This window comes from Arachis ipaensis, chromosome B6, assembly GCF_059453495.1.
Source record: "Arachis ipaensis isolate K30076 ecotype BB chromosome B6, ASM5945349v1, whole genome shotgun sequence".
NCBI lineage: Eukaryota > Viridiplantae > Streptophyta > Magnoliopsida > Fabales > Fabaceae > Arachis > Arachis ipaensis.
In genome coordinates, this window is record NC_142441.1 from 135,468,636 (window position 1) to 135,489,372 (window position 20,737).

At 38.8% G+C, this 20,737-nt stretch overlaps 1 pseudogene; it reads right to left on the reverse strand.

Moving 5' to 3' along the window:
* Positions 1 to 4,735: 4,735 nt before the first annotated feature.
* Positions 4,736 to 20,684, reverse strand: LOC107648411 (signal peptide peptidase-like 4; annotated as a pseudogene).
* Between the last annotated feature and the right edge of the window lie 53 nt (positions 20,685 to 20,737).

The following is a 20,737-nucleotide window of genomic DNA, read 5'->3' on the forward strand; positions in this document are numbered from 1 at the left end:
CCAGACTGCAGCATAGAACTGGCATTCAACGCCCTTTTACGTCTTCTAAACTCGGCCAAAGTATGGACTATTATATATTGCTAGAAAGCCCTGGATGTCTACTTTCCAACGCAATTGGAAGCGCACCATTTTGAGTTCTGTAGCTCCATAAAATCCACTTTGAGTGCAGGGAGGTCAGAATCCAACAGCATCAGCAGTCCTTCTTCAGCCTCTGAATCTGATTTTTGCTCAAGTCCCTCAATTTCAGCCAGAAAATACCTGAAATCACAGAAAAATACACAAACTCATAGTAAAGTCCAGAAATGTGAATTTAACATAAAAACTAATAAAAACATCCCTAAAAGTAACTAGATCTTACTAAAAACATACTAAAAACAATGCCAAAAAACGTATAAATTATCCGCTCATCAGGGACAAAATTGAAGAAGCTTTAAGGCTGGCAGATTTATCAGCTGAGAACCCTCATTTTTCACATTGTCTAGAGTGGCTTCTTTTTACAGTATTTGAAGCAGATATATCCAGGTATTTTTCATTATCCCACCCCCTTCTCTTTCTCCCCGCCTTTCTTTTTTCTCCCACTTTTTCCTTTAATTCTCTGTACATTGATCAACTGTCATGGTTTTGATGGCAATTTTGCTGCAAAAATCTCTAGATGCACCAGATCCTCAAGTTGTTGAAGATGCATGGAACACGCTTGTTCAGATGCGTGCACTGGAAAAGACTCCAAGGGGCCGTTATGAACCTACATTTTATGAGATCATTGTACACCATTTGTAGTTGTAAATAGCAATAAATTAGTTTACATAGGTCACTACTCTCTCCATTATTTATTCATTTCATTTGTTGAACTAAATCCTCCATACTCCATAGTATATTTAGGAGATGAAGGCAAATATATATAGACCTTAATGAATAGGCTTAAAATCTCAACCAGGATTGGTATCTAGGAGATAGGTAATGGCAAGGATAGTTTCATGAAATAAATCAAAAGATATTTTCGATGTTAGAATCTTAGATATAAGTAGTGTCCTTTATCCCTTACTTTACTAATACAAATTTTATAAGTTCTATTATAGTCTAGCAAAGCCTTTATGTGCATTTTCAAATGTTTCAGGTCTAAAAGATCCACTTACCCTTATGAACAAAACCATACACATTAGCAATTGAAGTACTATTTTTTTTAGCAAAAGAAAATTACATTTATTGTATAACTATACGTCTTCCTGTAGTTTGTTATCCAGGTTGCCACCCATACCCCAAAATCATTACTTTGTTAAATAAGATGCGGTTAGCTTATGCAGATAAAAATTTGAAAGAGGAAAACACAAATACAGATATTCCTTACGAGTCAGGAGCTTGTTCTCCTATTTCTAGCATATCCACAAATGCAAAATCAAGTATCCTTGGCCTGAACGGAGTGTTATATTTATAGAACGAGTCATACTTGAGCATATCTTCCAGATATTTTGCCTATTTATATAGAAAAAAAATTAAATAAAGGACGATATTTGAAACCTAAAAAAAATGTCATAAAAGTAAAAATGGGAAAAGTTAATTTACTAGCTTTACTATACTCAATCTCTTTTGCTCTTTATCTGTAGCAATCGGTAAGGAGTCTAGCAGAATTGTTTGATGATTGCACAAATAAAAAATAACCAGATGCCAATGTGTGTTGTTCTCGTTGACAGGTAAAAAAATCTAGTACCAACTTTCACGTATTAGAATATTACTAGATACAATTTTTTTAAATAAAATAAAAGGTATAGATCAGTTCATAAAGATAAATGCCATTAAATAATAAAAAATTAAAAATACAATAAATCATATACCTTTTTTAGACCTTTATCAACTTTTTTCATAAATTTTTTTTGATAATATTTCAACAGAACTTCAATTTTGGTATCACATTGCAGTATGAATTGCTGAATTTAATAGTTAGGGGCTAAATCAGTGACACCAATTAAGTAATAAGATAAAATAAATAAAAACGGTAATAAGCCTGAATAAGACATTACGTACTGAAAACACAGCTGGCAAATACCAGTGTGTTTGACATCCTATTTCTTTCTCCTGCATGGTTAGCATAGTAGCCACCAAATCCAACACCTATGTGGTAAATAATAAATATATTAGGAATTAAAGTATGCTAGAGATAGCAGTTTAATTATGCACTTACATCCCTATGTACCCACTCCTTGGGAATTAATGACTTGAAATTGTCACGAGTTTCGCTAAATTTGTTTGTTGTCACCAATACCTCATCACTACAAATACGAATCACATTAATATTGAACTATTTTTTAAATTTTTAGTTGATAGATAATGAGATATTTAACCTTTAGAATATTCACTTGGTGTACTCTTTTTTAAGAGTGCCTTTTGCTCCTCAGTTAGAGATTTGTGTGAGGTCCCTGGTGGAGTTTTTTTATTTTTTGAAAAGTTGTCTTTAATGGAGGCAGCCTTCACACCAACCTTATTTTCAGACAAATGTGAATTCCAGACAATTCTTCTCTTGGCCATAGATATCTTCTTATCGCGTACACTTGTCTGTTTTGATGCCTTCTTATTTGTACCAGAGTCAGACTGATGATGTTGTGGAGACTTTAGCAGTTTAAGAATTTCATCTGTATCTTTTGGATTAGTAGATTGAAAAGGATATAAGAGAGTAGGAGGCTGAAAATTTGTGACAGTTGGACCTACAATAAATGATGGTGGAAATATGTTGTATAGTGATGGATGCATGGTTGTCGGATATTGGTTAGAATATACTGCAGCAGTATAAAAACCGGGGTACATAGAATACAAAAATTGGAGAATGTGAGGTATATGGTTCAAGTACGAATAATATAAGAGTTGGTTATCAATAGCATTAATGCTAACATCTCTTGTGTCTCTCTTATTCTCGCTACATTGAGGTGATCCGAATGATTCTCGCTTACCCATATCAAACACTCAAGCATATATGTAACACAATTAGAATTATAATGTGAATATAATTTGCTAATGATATGCTGAGGAGTGTTTTTATATATAGAATAAAATTTTGTTTGTTTATTCTTTATTATTGAAAAATATCTTTCAAAAAGATTTTATTGTTTTATATATATATATATATATATATATATATATATATATATATATATATATCATATAATATAATTATAAAGAATGTGTATCTATGATTGTAATTTAAAAAGATTTACTATTTAAAGTGGATATTATTTTTATTTACAAATTATTTAAAATAGATATTATTATTCAAATTTATTATTTTAAATTGATATTATAATGTACATGATAATATAATGTGAAAAGTTTTGCGTATTAATACATAATATTTATTAATAAATATTTAATTTTTTTTAAAAGATCATAACATTACCAAATCATGCTAATTTTAAATTTATTATTCTATGTGATAATAAATACGTAATATTTAATAATAAATATATAATATTTTCAAAATTATATATTATTGTAAATTTATTATTTTTATGTCAAAATTATTCATAATAGATATTATTATTTAAATTTATTATTCAACGTGACAATAAATATATAATATTTTTAAGTTACTAAAAATTTATTTTGTTGATTAAAACATGATTTAAAATAGATATTATTATTTTAGCTTATTTTAACTTATAACTCTACGTAATACTAGCATTTAAATTTGTAATATTGATTTAGATATAATATTGATTTTGACGGAATATATGATTTATTTATAAATAATATAATTGATGTGATTTATGTTGATTATAAACTAATTAGATTGTTAATAATTAGAATGAATTTGCATTTAATATAGATTTAGCGTAAATTGATATATAATAACAACTCTCTTTTATTATTGTTATGTATTTTTATTCTCAAACACATAACACTACAAGCTAATTACAATGGTAAAAATGCGAAGAAATAATCGAGCTACTTCTGTTGAGGCAAGTTCTATTCCAAATATGACGATCTGTCAAGAACCAACTGAAATTCTGAACAAGTACGTATTATTTTTTTTTATTTATAAATTTTTTCTGAATGGTCTTGTATAATTTGTTAATAATGAGTATATTTATTCACATTTTTTATTAAAAAAATAAAATAGAAATTATGTTGATTCTTTTAAAAAAATAATAAAAAGATGCTTCCAATGCTCACTGCTAAATTTTCTTTCTTCTCTTTTTCTTTTCTTTTTCGTTCCTTTTTCTCACTGATTTTTTGGGAAAATTTTCTCTCGCTGCTGATTTTCTTCGCTCTCTACTTTTCCGGCGATAGAGGAGGAAGTAGAAGAGTATAAGGATGAAATTTCTCTGCTTCTACGGAAACTCTTTCTCTTCACTTTACTTCACTTCTCTTCCCTTCAATCTTCCGTGTTCAACACGAACTCTTTCTTCTTCATCAAATAACAAGCACCACTCTTAATAACATTCCTAATCCAAGAAAACCTTCTAGCACAACAACAATATTCTCTCTTTATTCTTCTTTTTCAACAAAAGGTACTTTCTTTCTTCTTTTATTAATTTTTTTTTAAATTTTTTCTTAGTTCTCATGTACCTTCACCTTTTTTCTATTTTTTTATGGAATAGTAAAAAGACAAATTTTCTCTGTTTTTATGATTTTTAAGTATATAGTTGGTTGACATCTCTAATGATATATATTTTGGTTGTAATTTTTGTTACAAAGAGAAGTTACAAAATGTAACATAAATCTCCTATCAGTTGTTATCAATCTCCTATGTACTAATAGACCTAAGATACAAATCTGATGAGAGGGATCAATGCTGGTTAAGTGATTGTTGATCCTCTTCTTGCATGTGAGGGCAAGGTCTCTCTGGTTCTCCCCTTGTCCATAAAATCTTGAGTTCACCTCTCTTCTTTCCCAATGACAAAAAGGTTCCTGCATTTATGATTCAAGAAGTTAGGTTTTAGAAACTGGACCCGGATTGTCACATGCTATGCTGTAACCGTTTGTTATGTCGATCGAGTTGACAAAGCAATAGCAATCAATTTGGTTATTGTTCATACCCTGGGTTGAGCTATCCGACCTGTGATGATTAACGACAAAGCGACCGACCTCTTCAGGTCAAGCGGACCGACTTCTTCTTAAAGAACTCGGCCAAATCGACAGGAAAGTCCATAAAGGGCCCAAGTAGAGGAACACGACCCAAATCCAAAGGTCGTCCAAGCCTATAGAGATAAGGGCGGTTCCCTTGAAGATAAGCTGACCTCAACTCAAAGATAAAGATAAGATAAGATAACTAACTTATCTTATCTAGAAAGGTCACTCTACAACTATTATAAATACACTGGAACACCCAGGTATAACTCATACTCTGATTCTACTAAAAACCTGCTTAATACCCGTGCTAACTTAAGCATCGGAGTCTCTTGCAGGTACCCCCCACCCTCCGATGGCCAAGGATCAGCAGTGCAATCCAACAAGTCAGACACAACAGCCCCGGCCACCATCAGCCAGCCGGACACGTCATCTCCGACCAGTACAGGCGACCTCTTCCGAGATCGACCTCCCGTTTCAGGTAATCCTCGGAACATTGGCGCCGTTGCTGGGGAACCTGGAAGTCATCCCATCACCATGGCAGATAACCGTGACAACGACCACGATTCAGATCTAGAAAATAGAACGCCGCATAAAAATACGGACACCCCACTAGAAGACACCTCAGAATCCAATGGAGACAAAAATACATCTAAACCGGGAGCAATAGAAGCTCTTCAAGATCGCTTGAAACAACTTGAAAAAGAAACCCAACAACAACGAGAAATCGGAAAGGATCTACAAAGAGAGGTACGACGACGTCGAGAGTTGGAAGAAAAATTACAGCAATTAGAAGCCGATCTTAAATCGAAGGCCCCTCGGATCACTCCTGAGGAAAGCTCACGTAAAGAACATGATCCATTCACCAGGGAGATCATGAAAACCAAAATCCCAAAGGACTTTAAACTCCCAGATATGACTTTATATGACGGTACCACAGATCCCAACCACCATCTCAGCAATTTCAGAAGCAGAATGTACCTTACCGACGCCTCAGACGCCGTTCGCTGCAAAGCTTTCCCAACAACTCTCACGAAGACAGCAATCCGATGGTTCGACAACTTACCTCCAAAGTCCATCTCAAAATTCGACGACTTGGCCAAAAAGTTCCTAGCCCGATTCTCCATCCAGAAAGATAAAGCCAAGCACGCCCCCAGTCTACTAGGGATCAAGCAAGGAGATCGGGAGAGCCTCCACAACTACATGGAAAGATTCAACAAAATATGCATGGACATACAAAGCTTACCAACAGAGGCCGCCATCATGGGACTCATCAATGGCCTACGAGAGGGACCATTTAGCCAATCTATATCAAAAAAGTACCCTACTTCATTAGACGAAGTACAGGAGCGAGCAGAAAAATACATCAACATGGAAGAAAACGCTCGGTTGGGAGAAACCTCAAAATCTGGGAACACCTACCGAGATAAAGACAAGGAATCCAAAAAGAAAGAAGATCGACAGGGGGAGAAAATCAAAAAGTACCATAATTACACCCCTCTCAGGGCATCCCTGGTCGACGTATACAAAGAAGTCTGCCACACAGAGAAAATCCCCCCAGCACGACCACTCAAAGGCAAAAGGGGAGGGGGAAACCGGAAGGAATATTGTGAATACCATCGAGTTCGAGGGCACTCCACCAACGAGTGCTTCGACTTAAAGAATATCATAGAAAAATTAGTGAGAGAAGGAAGATTAGATCGATTTTTGGCTACCCGAGATGATGACCAAAGAAAAAGACGAAGGGACGAGGATGACGGACGAACAGAACGATCACCTCGAACACCAGAAAGACATGTCCACATGATACATGGCGGATTCGCAGCAGGAGGGATCTCAAAATCCTCTCGCAAAAGATATCTCAAAGAAGTATATCATGTCGAAGAAGAGGAAGAAGCGCTCAACATCCCAGCGATAACATTCACTAAGGAAGACGCGTCGGGCGTCATCACAGGACATGACGATCCCATGGTTATCGCCATCATATTGGAAAACACCAACCTACACCGCACCTTAATAGACCAAGGGAGTTCTGCCGACATCTTATTCAAAACAGCCTTTGATAAACTCGACTTAGAAGCAAAAGAACTTAAAGCATATCCAAACAGTCTGTTCGGGTTAGGAGATACCCCGGTTCGACCACTAGGATACATACCACTACATACAACCTTTGAAAAAGGGGACTAATCCAGGACCCTCAAAATAGATTACATCGTAGTCGATGTAAGTTCAGCTTACAATGCTCTTATAGGTCGGACAACACTCAACCAACTCGGCGCAATAGTCTCGACTCCACACCTATGTATGAAATTCCCAACTCCGAAAGGGATAGCCACGATAAAAGCTGACCAAAAGATGGCACGTCGCTGTTATAACGAAAGCCTAAACCTCAGAGGCAAAGGAGAAGAGTTTCATACAATTGAAATGGGCGGAGCCCAGCAACAAGAAGAACTCCGTCCACAACCAGAAGGCAAGATAGAGAAGATTCAAATTGGAGACACCTCAGACAAAACGACCAATATTGGCACGATCCTAAGAGGAGACTCAAAAGAATTACTGATACAATTCTTACGAGATAATGTCGATCTCTTCGCATGGAAAGCCGCAGACATGCCAGGCATAGACCATAAGCTAATGTGCCACAAGTTGGCGGTCTACCCAGGATCTCGGCCGGTGCAGCAGAGATGAAGGAAACTCGGGCCAGAACGATCCAAAGATGTGGAAGAACAAGTACAAGCACTACTGAAGGCAGGATTTATAAGAGAAGTCAAGTACCCACTATGGCTAGCTAATGTCGTCTTGGGAAAAATCAAATGGGAAGTGGCGAATGTGCACCGATTACACCGATCTCAACAAAGCCTGCCCAAAAGATCCATACCTACTCCCAAGCATCGACGCTCTGGTAGATGCTTCCTCCAGATACAGATACCTCTCATTTATGGACACATATTCGGGATACAACCAAATCCCCATGTGTCCACCAGATCAAGAAAAGACCTCATTCTTAACACCAAAGGCAAACTACTGCTACATCGTGATGCCTTTCAGTCTCAAGAACGCATGAGCTACTTATCAAAGGCTAATGAATAAAGTCTTCTCAGATCACATCGGAAAAATTATGGAAGTTTATGTGGACGACATGTTGATAAAGACACAGAGCGAAGATACATTATTATCCGACCTGGCTCAAGTGTTCGACACCATAAGGAAGCACAACATGCGACTCAATCCCACAAAATGCACCTTCGCAGTAGAAGCAGGTAAATTCTTAGGTTTCATGCTCACACAAAGGGGAATTGAAGCAAATCCAGACAAATGTCAAGCCATACTCAACATGAAGAGCCCAACCTGTGTCAAAGAAGTACAACAACTCAACGGGAGATTAGCCGCCCTATCCCGATTCTTAGCAGGAGCTGCGATAAAATCCCTCCCCTTCTATGCTACGTTAAGAAAGGGAAAACAGTTCGAATGGACGACAGAATGTGAGTAAGCCTTCCAAGACTTCAAGGAGTTCTTAGGACGGCCACCTATCCTATCCCGACCACGAGAAGGAGAACCGCTCATATTGTATCTCGCAGTAGGGAACCAGGCAATAGCCTGGGCACTAGTCAGAGAAGACGAAAATGGGCAACAACCTGTCTACTTCATTAGCAAGGCACTACAGGGATCCGAGCTGAACTATCAGAAAATAGAAAAATTTGCCTACACTCTTATCCTAACATCTTGACGACTCCGCCCGTACATCCAGGCTCACACCATTAAGGTTCGAACTAACCAGCCCATGAAAGGAATATTGCAGAAAACAGATCTAGCAGGCAGAATTCTACAATGGGCAGTCGAGTTGTCAGAGTTCGATCTCCAATATGAAGCTCGGACGGCAATCAAATCACAATATCTGGCCGACTTTATCGCAGAATTCACAGATGCCCTAGAAACCCCCACAGAATGGAACCTTTACGTGGATGGTTCTTCAAATAAAACTGGAAGCGGCGCATGCGTGATAATAGAAAGCAACCAATGAACCCAAGTTGAGCTCTCCCTCAAGTTCGGGTTCCCGGCCTCAAACAACCAGGCGGAATATGAAGCATTATTAGCTGGTTTAAAGCTGGCTAAAGAGGTCGGAGCTCAAAAACTCAATATTTACAGCGATTCACAAGTGGTTACATCACAAATAATAGGGAGCTACCAAGCCAAAGATCCCACCATGAAAAAGTATTTGGATAAAACCAAGGAACAGCTCGGACAAATCGGAGAGTATAAGATCTGCCACATACCCCGCGAACAAAATGCTCGAGCTGATGCACTCTCAAAACTAGCCAGCACCAAACCAGGGGGTAACAATAGAAGCCTCATCCAGGAAATGCTGCAGAACCCATCAATCTCGGAAGAGGAAAAAGTCCTGACTATAACAAGTTAGGACCAAGGATGGATGACCCCTATAACCAACTACCTCAAAACAGGGACACTCCCTACAAAAGAAAAGGAGGCAAAGAGATTAAAAAGGGAGGCACAGTACTACACCATCATAAACAACATCCTGTACAAAAGAGGAATCTCAACACCTTTACTAAAATGCGTGCCGACCTCCAACACAAGGGAAGTGCTAGAAGAAATACACGGCGGTATTTGTGGCAATCATCTCGGAGCACGAGCTCTCGCCAAAAAAGTACTCCGGACGGGATTTTATTGGCCGACTCTATAGAAAGAAGCCACCGAATTTGTAAAGACATGCCCACCATGTCAGAAACATGCCAACTTTCACGTCGCCCCGCCAGAAGAGCTCATCAGCGTGACCTCGCCCTGGCCGTTTCCAAAATGGGGACTCGATCTTCTCGGCCCCTTCCCATAGGGATCAGGACAAGTTAAATTTCTCATAGTAGGGGTAGATTACTTTACAAAGTGGATCGAGGCAGAGCCCCTAGCCAATGCCACCGCTCAAAGAAGCCGGAAATTCTTATATAGAAACATTGTTACAAGGTTCGGGGTTCCATATTCAATAACCACAGACAATGGCACTCAATTCACAGATGCAGGCTTCAGAAAACTAGTAGCCAATTTGAATATAAAGCACCAATACACCTCCGTTGAACATCCACAAGCCAACGGACAGGCTGAAGCTGCTAACAAAGTCATACTGGCCGGATTACAATGGAGATTACAAGGTGCAAAGGGAGCCTGGGCAGAAGAGCTTCCACAGGTCCTATGGGCATATCGAACAACGCCACATTCCACCACGAAGGAATCCCCCTTCCGATTAGCATACGGAATAGAGGCGATGATTCCAGTAGAAATTGAGGAAGGGTCGCCCAGAGTAGTTCACTACAATGAGGGAGAAAACTCCCAACTTCAGAGAGAAGAGCTCGACTTGTTACCCGAACTCCAGGAAAGAGCTCGGATCAGGGAAGAAGCTCTAAAGCGCCGAATGGCTTCCAGATATAATCAAAAGGTAGTGCCGAGAAGTTTTGCAGAGAATGATCTCATCCTAATCCGAAATGATATCGGAACAACTTGACCAGGAGAAGGAAAGCTGGCAGCAAACTGGAAAGGACCCTACCGAGTTGTAGAAGTACTCGGAAAGGGCTACTACAGACTGTCTGAGCTCGATGGATGAGAGCTTCCCAGGTCGTGGCACGCTTGCAACCTAAGAAGGTACTACAGTTAAGAAGAGATAAAAGATCTCATCATTGGATGCACTCTTTTTCCTGAAAAGGTTTTTTAATGAGGCACCAAGTTGAGACTCAGACAATCCCATATGTATCTATCTGCACTTTTCCTTTAAATAAAATATATTTTAGATATTCTACAAAGATTTCAAGACGCATTAATCTGAAGCATTCATCGTCCGATTATAAAGCAACAGATCGGCAGAAAGTGAAAAAGAATTTCACTGCACGATCACGATAAAGGCAACCGTCCAATAAAGGTGAAAACGCGATTCACCCAAAGGGCGATCTAGAGATGACAACCACTTTCTACAAATCGGCAAAGATAAACACAGAATAATGTAAGAAGTTATCGAAAGTGATCTAAAAAAGAACCTGACGAGGTCTTACGGATCGCTAAAATAATAACTTAAAGACTGGTCGAACATTAAGAGGTCGAACCAAGTCAAACTATAAGTAAACCCTGGAAAGAGGTCTGGCCAACCCTATTAAAGAGGATTACTTTAACTTAGAAGGGCCCGACATAACAAAGTCAGCCCAAAACGAAAAGTTATCAAAGTAGTCCCTGAAAGAGATCTGACAAAGATCCAAGAAAGAGGACTGCAAAAAATAACTTAAAGGAGACCGATATAACCAAGTCAGACTCCTACTACTAAAAAGTTATCAAAATAGTCCCTGAAAGAGATCTGACAAAGATCCAAGAAAGAGGACTACGAAAATAACTTAAAGGAGACCGATATAACCAACTCGGACTCCTACCACTAAAAAGTTATCAAAATAGTCCCTGAAAGAGATCTGACAAAGATCCAAGAAAGAGGACTACAAAAAATAACTTAAAAGAGACCGATATAACCAAGTCGGACTCCTACTACTAAAAAGTTATCAAAATAGTCCCTGAAAGAGATCTGACAAAGATCCAAGAAAGAGGACTACAAAAAATAACTTAAAAGAGACCGATATAACCAAGTCGGACTCCTACTACTAAAAAGTTATCAAAATAGTCCCTGAAAGAGATCTGACAAAGATCCAAGAAAGAGGACTACAAAAAATAACTTAAAGGAGACTGATATAACCAAGTCGGACCCCTACTACTAAAAAGTTATCAAAATAGTCCCTGAAAGAGATCTGACCAAGATCCAAAAAAAGAGGACTACGAAAATAACTTAGAAGGGGACCAACGCAAAGGAATCGGTCACAAACACAGAAAACCGAGTAACAAGTTGGACCTATACAATCACAGCCTCAAAAGATCCAAGATACAAGCAAATAAAGCAAAGTAACCCAAGGAGGTCGAGCAGCATGATTTCGAACATCAATAGAAAAACAAAAAAGATGCCAAGTCAAACAACTGCTTCTACTCTATAAAGTTATATAGCCTCGAAGGCCACCAAAACCTACCACAAAGAGATAACAAGTTACCTTTTGTTTTTCAAAATAAAAAGTTGCTAGACAAGCAACTAGGAAGCATCAGCAAATAAATAAAAAAGTTCTAAACGAGCCCACAAGCCGGGCCAACTACACAAATTTTCAAGAAGAGATCAACAAGCATCGGGAGCCTTCTCGGCAGTATCAGGACAAGGAGAAGGAGGGCGAGTCTGAATCGGCACAGCATCCACAGTTCCATCCTCCCGATTCAGGATCTGACAATCCGAGTCGGGCACAGCAGAAGGAACCGAAGAGGTCGGTACTTTGGTAGAGGACACAGGGGGAGGAACAACATCATCATCATCACCCTCATCATCAGGGACAATCTTGCCATCCCTGACTACATTATCCAGGCTAAAAAGGGTGAGGTCGGCTTCGGGAGCAATGACCTGAACTTGCTCCCTCAAGTTCTCATAAGCAGCAGTCACGCTGCCAACGAGATGACTTTGGAGCTCAGTATAATCTTCCCGAACACTGTCAAGCTCCCCCCTCAGGCGCATCACCTCCCGATAAGATGAAAGGTAACTCTCCTTGTGCATCAGGACTGCGTCCTCAGCCAACCTCAAAGAAGCCGCCAACGACTGAGAACTCGCCTCCTCATTCTTCAAGTCCTTCTCCAACTTGGCTACCTTCGTCTCAAGCTCCTCCTTTAACTCCTTCATCCGATCAAACTCTTGTTTCGCCTCCTCCATAAATGCTTTAGTAGCGTGGAGAGGGAGATTCTGAGCAGTCCGATATATGGCAGCCGACATATACGCCATCTTCACATGATTTCGGGCCATAAATTCCAAGTGATGGAGGATAGACACATCATCCATGGAGAGAGCACCGTAGGAACCGATTTGTTGATCCACGAATTCAATAGCATTAAAAGCAGGAGCATCGAGGTCAAAGGGTTCAGCAGTCTTTTGTTTTTTATTGGGAGGAGCAACGGAAGGAGCAGCAGAGGTAACATGAGGATCTGCCAAACGAACTCGGGGTGTAGCGATCACTTTCTTCACCCCGGCGGAACTCTGCACTGATGGCTTCTTGCGCACTTGGGAGGATCCCTCCCCAGCAGCCTTGGCAGCAACATTTCTGGCAGCAGTTGCCCTCTGCGCCCTCTTAAAAACTTTCATGTATTCACTATTCTTCATTGCCTCTGCAAATAAAACAGAAAATCAGTTATATCGATTCAGACAAGTCGGAAAGACAGCTACAAGCAACATACACGGATAATAAAGAATACGCAAAGATACCAAGTTCAGTTTGAAGAAGAGAAGGATTGGTTAGAAATTTCTTTGTGTCGAGATGGGGAGCTTGACCCCAGCGTTCTTCCAGGATAGTCACAAAGGCTCGCTCAGCATCATCCAACATCTCCCATGAATACCTGGAGACCCTCACATCTTTTTGCCATTCCAAGGGAAAAGCAAGTTCGTCATTTTCATCCAGAAAAAAGGGCCGAGCTCCTTCAACAGCTCGGACCTTGAAAAAGTAGTTTTTAAAATCACTGAATGACTCGTCAAACATGGAGAAAACCTTCTTTCCCTGGGTAGAACGAAAGGAGACCCAAGCTGATTTCTTTTTTACCACACCGGGCTTAGTCAAGACAAACAGATAGAAAAAGAGAGACTGGGAAGCAGGAATACCAAAGCCATTTTACAGCAATTGGAAAATTTTAATGAAACCCCAGGAATTGGGGTGAAGTTGAGAAGGGGCAACATTACAAGACCATAATAGGTCGGTTTCAAATTTGGTAAAAGGAAGGGTGATACCCAGCTGACCAAAGAAAAAATCATAAGCATAAAAGAAAGGGCGACCATCAACAACCCGAGTTGAAAAGTAGACTCTCTCGTCAGAAGAGGGAGGGACAAGTTCATAGTTCTTATCATCACCAGAATTACTACAGACACTGTGAAACTGCCTAAGCTGAGCACAAAATTCAGAATCAACCAGCGAGACACACATGAGAACCATGGAGTCCACCCAATCGGCCATACCCGTGGGAACCTGGGAAGCCATCTCTACAACGTTATTTCGGAAAGACATGAGGTCAACTAAATCCTACAAAAGAAAAGAAGAATGGATTACTCAAAAACATCTCGGACAAAGGGCAAAACATCTCGACGGACGGATAAATGAAAAGGGAAAACCCCAAGACTTAAGACAAAGGTCTTGGGGCATCCCTTGGAGGCAGTAAACAAAGCAAGGTCTTTAAGTTATTTCTACAACCGACATCCCGGCGCTCATCAAAATAAAATCTAGAAAACAAATATCCACCTTCCTACAGTTTATCAGCGAAAAAATAGCAAAGGCGCAAACTTTTTCGAAATCAAGCAAAAAAATCATCAGCAAAGAGCAAGCACTAACACCGAACACGCCAAATAGAAATCATCAAAAGGTGCAAAACTTTGTCAGAATAAAAAAGAAATCTCCAAACAAAGCAAGAAACAGAGGCAGATTCTCTATCGATATCAGACAAAAAAAAAACAACTAGAAGCAACAATAAAACCCTAGAAAGCCTCGACTGAAATGCCAAGAGAATGCGTAAAAGAAAAGTCAGGAAAAAACACATTACAGTAACAAGCGAATACAAGACCACGAAAAAGATTCAAACTTTCCAACATGCAAAATCAAAGCTTCACTAAAAAACTGAAGACGAAGCTATGAAAGAAGCAAGAAAGATAGTACCAACCTGGAAAAAGTAGCAAACTTCAGGGAAATTGAAGATGGAAGACAAAATCGGGAATTTCCCTCTCACGAGCAAAGAAGCACGAACAAAAGTAGTACCACAGAAAGAAATGCGAAACTACAAAAATGCCAGGCGAAAACAGAAGCTTCAGAAAAATCACCAAGCGATGTCGCAAGAAAATTGAAATGTGGGTGAAAAGCAGAAAATGAATAAGTGCGAAGAAGTTACGAAAAGGGCGAAGGAGAGAAACCGTTTCTTGAAATGCAAAATTCAAAAATAGAGAAGTTAGGGGAAACGGGGCAATTAAATGCCAATTAAATGCGGATATTAAAACCGCTTACATTCAAAAGCGCGCGCTTATAGAGGAAAAATGTTCTACATTCAAAAGCTGCTACAAAAAGAAGTCGACAAAATGCTTGAGTTCGGTTTCGCAAAAAACTGAAGTTAAGGACTCAACCTCGACAAAGAAGACCGAGCTCAAGCAGGGGCACTGTTCATACCCTGGGTCGAGCTATCCGACCTGGGATGATTAACGACAAAGCGACCGACCTCTTCAGGTCAAGCGGACCGACTTCTTCTTAAAGAACTCGGCCAAATCGACAGGAAAGCCCATAAAGGGCCCAAGTAGAGGAACACGACCCAAATCCAAAGGTCGTCCAAGCCCATAGAGATAAGGGCGGTTCCCTTGAAGATAAGCTGACCTCAACTCAAAGATAAAGATAAGATAAGATAACTAACTTATCTTATCTAGAAAGGTCACTCTACAACTATTATAAATACACTGGAACACCCAGGTATAACTCATACTCTGATTCTACTAAAAACCTGCTTAATACCCGTGCTAACTTAAGCATCGGAGTCTCTTGCAGGTACCCCCCACCCTCCGGTGGCCAAGGATCAGCAGTGCAATCCAACAAGTCGGACACAACAGCCCCGGCCGCCATCAGCCAGCCGGACACGTCATCTCCGACCAGTACAGGCGATCTCTTCCGAGATCGACCTCCCGTTTCAGGTAACCCTCGGAACAGTTACCTAACTAAATGTCAGATACATGGACCAGTCCACATTATTGTGGTCTATCTAGAACTGTACTACTATAAAAGCATTTCACTTATTTGTCCACATGAATTTGGTACTTGCACAGCAGCAATACCGGTCCATTCTGCGACGAATTCAAGTATTTAACTATTTTCTTACTGTAAATCCAAACAAGGGAAATAAGCAAAGTAACCATCATATACCTGCTTGATATAATGAGCATTTGTACTTGAATGTTAATAACCGACTGAAACAAATAATTTTACTTACCAAGTGTGAGGGGGACTATATAAAGCAAAGCTGGTTGGCCATGTCTATCCATCAAGTTCAATGCCACGTATGTGATGAGGAGACCTGCGGACCAAATCGACCGAAAGTCAAGGATTATGTAAAATCATCTCTGCATGCCAAGATAAGAACAAAAGGAAGACAAATGTAGTTCTTGATCTAACTAAATCAAGGTGTTAAGAAATTGCATAATTATTAATATACCTCACTTATAAATTATAGATTACAATACTGCACATATCAACTTATTGTGTCTTAATACATTGCAACAGAAATAATATTCAACTTCAAACAGTTTTCATTACTACGTAATGATCCAAATACCACTGATTTAACTAGGTCCAAAGATATTTTAGGTATGTTACTGTCTCTGTTGAAAGATCTTATCAATGAGCTAGCATCAGATCAAGCATATACGTAAGCCATAGGCAGTCATTGCCCACAAGAAGTACCCAGCGCGAAGGCTCTTCTTTGCCAACCAATCATACCTATAAAGATATCAATAGAATAATCATCCATTAACTGTAAAATATAATACTAAATATTCTCTGAAGTCTCAATCTATTAACTTATAGAGCATATTATGTTATCTATCAATGAATTCCGATTATACCTTAGTGAAAATACTACTAGAAGCCCTGGTAAGATAATGTCCCCAAAACCAATGATGATGTAACCACCCTGGTGCACGAAATTGTGATCTCCAGGCTCGAACAAATCCTGGTAATGGCTCCAAAGCTTGGTGCTCTGATCTTAATTCATAATTGTCACAACTTCGATACAACTAACCAGCAAGTGCACTGGGTCGTCCAAGTAATACCTTACGTGAGTAAGGGTCGAATCCCACGGAGATTGTTGGTATGAAGCAAGCTATAGTCACCTTGCAAATCTCAGTCAGGCGGATTTAAACATGATACTTTATTAGATTAAAATAAACAATAAAAGGGATAGAGATACTTATGTAGATTCATTGGCAGGAATTTCAGATAAGCGAATGGAGATGCTTTTCGTTCCTCTGAACCTCTGCTTTCCTGCTATCTTCATCCAATCAGTCTTACTCTTTTCCATGGCTGGCTTTATGTGATACATCACCACTGTCAACGGCTACTTTCGGTCATCTCACGGGAAAATGATCCAATGCCCTGTCACGGCACGGCTAATCGTCTGGAGGCATCACCCTTGTCAATGGCTTCATCTTATCTTCTCAGTGAATAATATGCTCACGCACCCTGTCACGGCACAGCTATTCATCTGTCGGTTCTCGATCATGCTGGAATAGGATTTACTATCCTTTTGCGTCTGTCACTAACGCCCTGCAATCGCGAGTTTGAAGCTCGTCACAGTCATTCAATCATTGAATCCTACTCAGAATACCACAGACAAGGTTTAGACCTTCCGGATTCTCTTGAATGCCGCCATCATTCTAGCTTACGCCACGAAGATTCTGGTTAGGAGATCTAAGAGATATTCATTCTAGCTTAATTCATGTAGAACAGAAGTGTTTGTCAGGCACGCGTTCATAAGGGAGAAGGATGATGAGCGTCACACATAATCATCACCTTCATCACGTTCTTGGGTGCGAATGGATATCTTAGAAGCGAAATAAGATGAATTGAATAGAAAACAGAAGTACTTTGCATTAATCTTTGAGGAACAGCAGAGCTCCACACCTTAATCTATGGAGTGTAAAAACTCTACCGTTAAAAATACATAAGTGAAGGTCCAGGCATGGCCGAGATGGCCAGCCCCCTAAAACGTGATCAAAGGATCATAAGGTAATCCAAAGATAATCCAAAGATCCTAAGATGATCAAAAGATGTCTAATACAATAGTAAAGGGTCCTATTTATAATAAACTAGTCACTATGGTTTACATGAGTAAGTAATTGATGTATAAATCCACTTTCGGGGCCCACTTGGTGTGTGTTTGGGCTGAGCTTAAGTGTAGCACGTGCAGAGGCCATTTGTGGAGTTGAACGCCAGTTTCTGTGCCAGTTTGGGCGTTCAACTCTGGTTTTGGATCCTTTTCTGGCGCTGGACGCCAGATTTGGGCAGAAGGCTGGCGTTGAACGCCAGTTTACATCATCAATTCTTGGCCAAAGTATAGACTATTATATATTGCTGGAAAGCCCTGGATGTCTACTTTCCAACGCAATTGGAATCGCGCCATTTCGAGTTCTGTAGCTCCAGAAAATCCACTTTGAGTGCAGGGAGGTCAGAATCCAACAGCATCAGCAGTCCTTTTTCAACCTCTGAATCTGATTTCTGCTCAAGTCCCTCAATTTCAGCCAGAAAATACCTGAAATCACAGAAAAACACACAAACTCATAGTAAAGTCCAGAAATGTGAATTTAACATAAAAACTAATGAAAACATCCCTAAAAGTAACTAGATTCTACTAGAAACATACTAAAAACAATGTCAAAAAGCGTATAAATTATCCGCTCATCACACCCGAAGGATCGAACAAACATGGTATCTTTAGCAGCATTGGGATACCATCTTCTCCACTCTTATCACCTCGAGCTACCTGTATAGAATAAAATATGTTGCAATAATTTAAAGTAGAGATAAGAATAATTTTTGCGAGCGAACTCGAGCTTTGTAAAGAAAGGGAAAGCATTTCTTTAGAGCGAACTCGAGCTTTGTAAAGAAAGGGAAAGCATTTCTTTAGAACACTCACCACTATCATGACGCTCTCATGGAACCACCGTTTAGAAACGAACACCCAAAAGATGTCGTATAGGAAGGCGCAGCTGAGAAGAACAGTTCCAACCTGATATAGAGACAAGGAGGAAAAGAAGAAAAGTGGTATGTTAATAGTTCAGTAGTATCCCAAAAAAACAGCCAACAATATAATATCATAGATAATGAAGAATTTGACAACGAATTGTTACCTTGAGATTTGGTATCCGTACAATCTGAAGAACTGTAATTATCAGTGTGATACCCTGCATGACAGGAAGGCGGCTGAAGAGGTAAATATTTGATCAATTCACTCATTTCTATCTTGAAAGTTTAATTCGAAGCTTTAGGCTTAAAAAAGGAAGTGCAAAACTAATAAGAACTCATAACAGCAGAAAATCAATTTCTATTTGAATCAAACATTAACAGAGAACTAATATCATGAAAAATAAAACATGATAAGAGAAAATAGACAACATCAACATGAACCTGAAACTACAAGTAACATGGACACAAAAACTAGTAGTGGCTATATCCTATCTCAGTGACCAAGAACATTCTCAAAATAAATGCAATGAGTATCATATTACACTCATATGAGAAGTAACAGATTCTATTATAGTTCATGAACATTTTATAGTTTTACTAAGATATGATAGGTAGCTCAGGCCATATAATAAACAGTAGAAGATATTGGTATGATCAAAAAGGGGGTGAAAGCAGTAAGTTAATCTTACAAGAATGTCTTGACCGATCCAAGCAAACGAAACACGATGATAAACTGCCCATATCACAGCAAACACTATGCAAAAGGGGGTAACGGCAAATGTCAGATATGAGACCGCTCCAAAGAAGGGAATTTTCACAAATGTTTGTGCAGCATGTTGAAACCATCTGAAACTATAAATATTTTACTGTCAATTCCAAGTTCCAATAGAATAAACCATGCACTCTGCACTGCTAGAAGCCTTGAGCTGAAGTAATATCTTCTCTAATAACATCAATTTATCCAAGATAGCATTAAAGCAAAAAGAAAAAAGGCCTTGCACGAAAATAATGTAATATTCATGTTTGAGCAATATTCACCAGTAGCTACATTAAATTCAATATATGGTTCTTTGAAATTAAGTTCCTTAGCTTTTCATATAAAGGACTTCATGCTTCTTTTTATAGATGTTGATAATAAAAGGCACAAGACTTATAACATAACAAGTCAACCATAAATTTATAACGAAAGAAATGTTTGCGAATGATTCATCAAAAAAGGTCCCAACTAAACACCTTCATTCAGTATGTCTTTGATGGCAAATGGTCATTAAAAAAAACTATATAGGAAATAAGGAGAAAATAAACTAACCATGATAAAAAGAGCCACTAAACAAGTTTGCAGTCCCTGAAAGCACATAAAAAATATATAGATTAAGCAGCTATATAACAACGAATATCTCTATCAACCCTTTTAAAGTTCCAATCTACTAAGAAAATAATGAACAAATAAATAAAATCCAATTAAAAAGGATATTATGATATGAGCAAATTAAAATAGAACAAGTGAAAGAATGAGCTTTGCACTTAGTTCATTTTTAAATTTACTGAAGTTTTAGTTTATACATATTGGTGAACTTATTAATTTCTTTGATTTATTAATAAACATGTCAACAAAAAAAAATTATCTTAGGAATTTTGAAGGCCAATGCGTGCAAGTTAATGACCATTGGAACTTGGAAGATTTGTTCTTGATACTATGAAAGTAAATTACACAGCAATTTGCACAGATTACTGCTCTCCTTATTGAGAGACGAGTCCTCTACAAGATTCTACAAAATACATGGGGAGAAAAACAGATACCAATTCACACATACATAAATGAGCAAAAAATTTTCTTCTATTTCCATGTAACATACAACTACAAG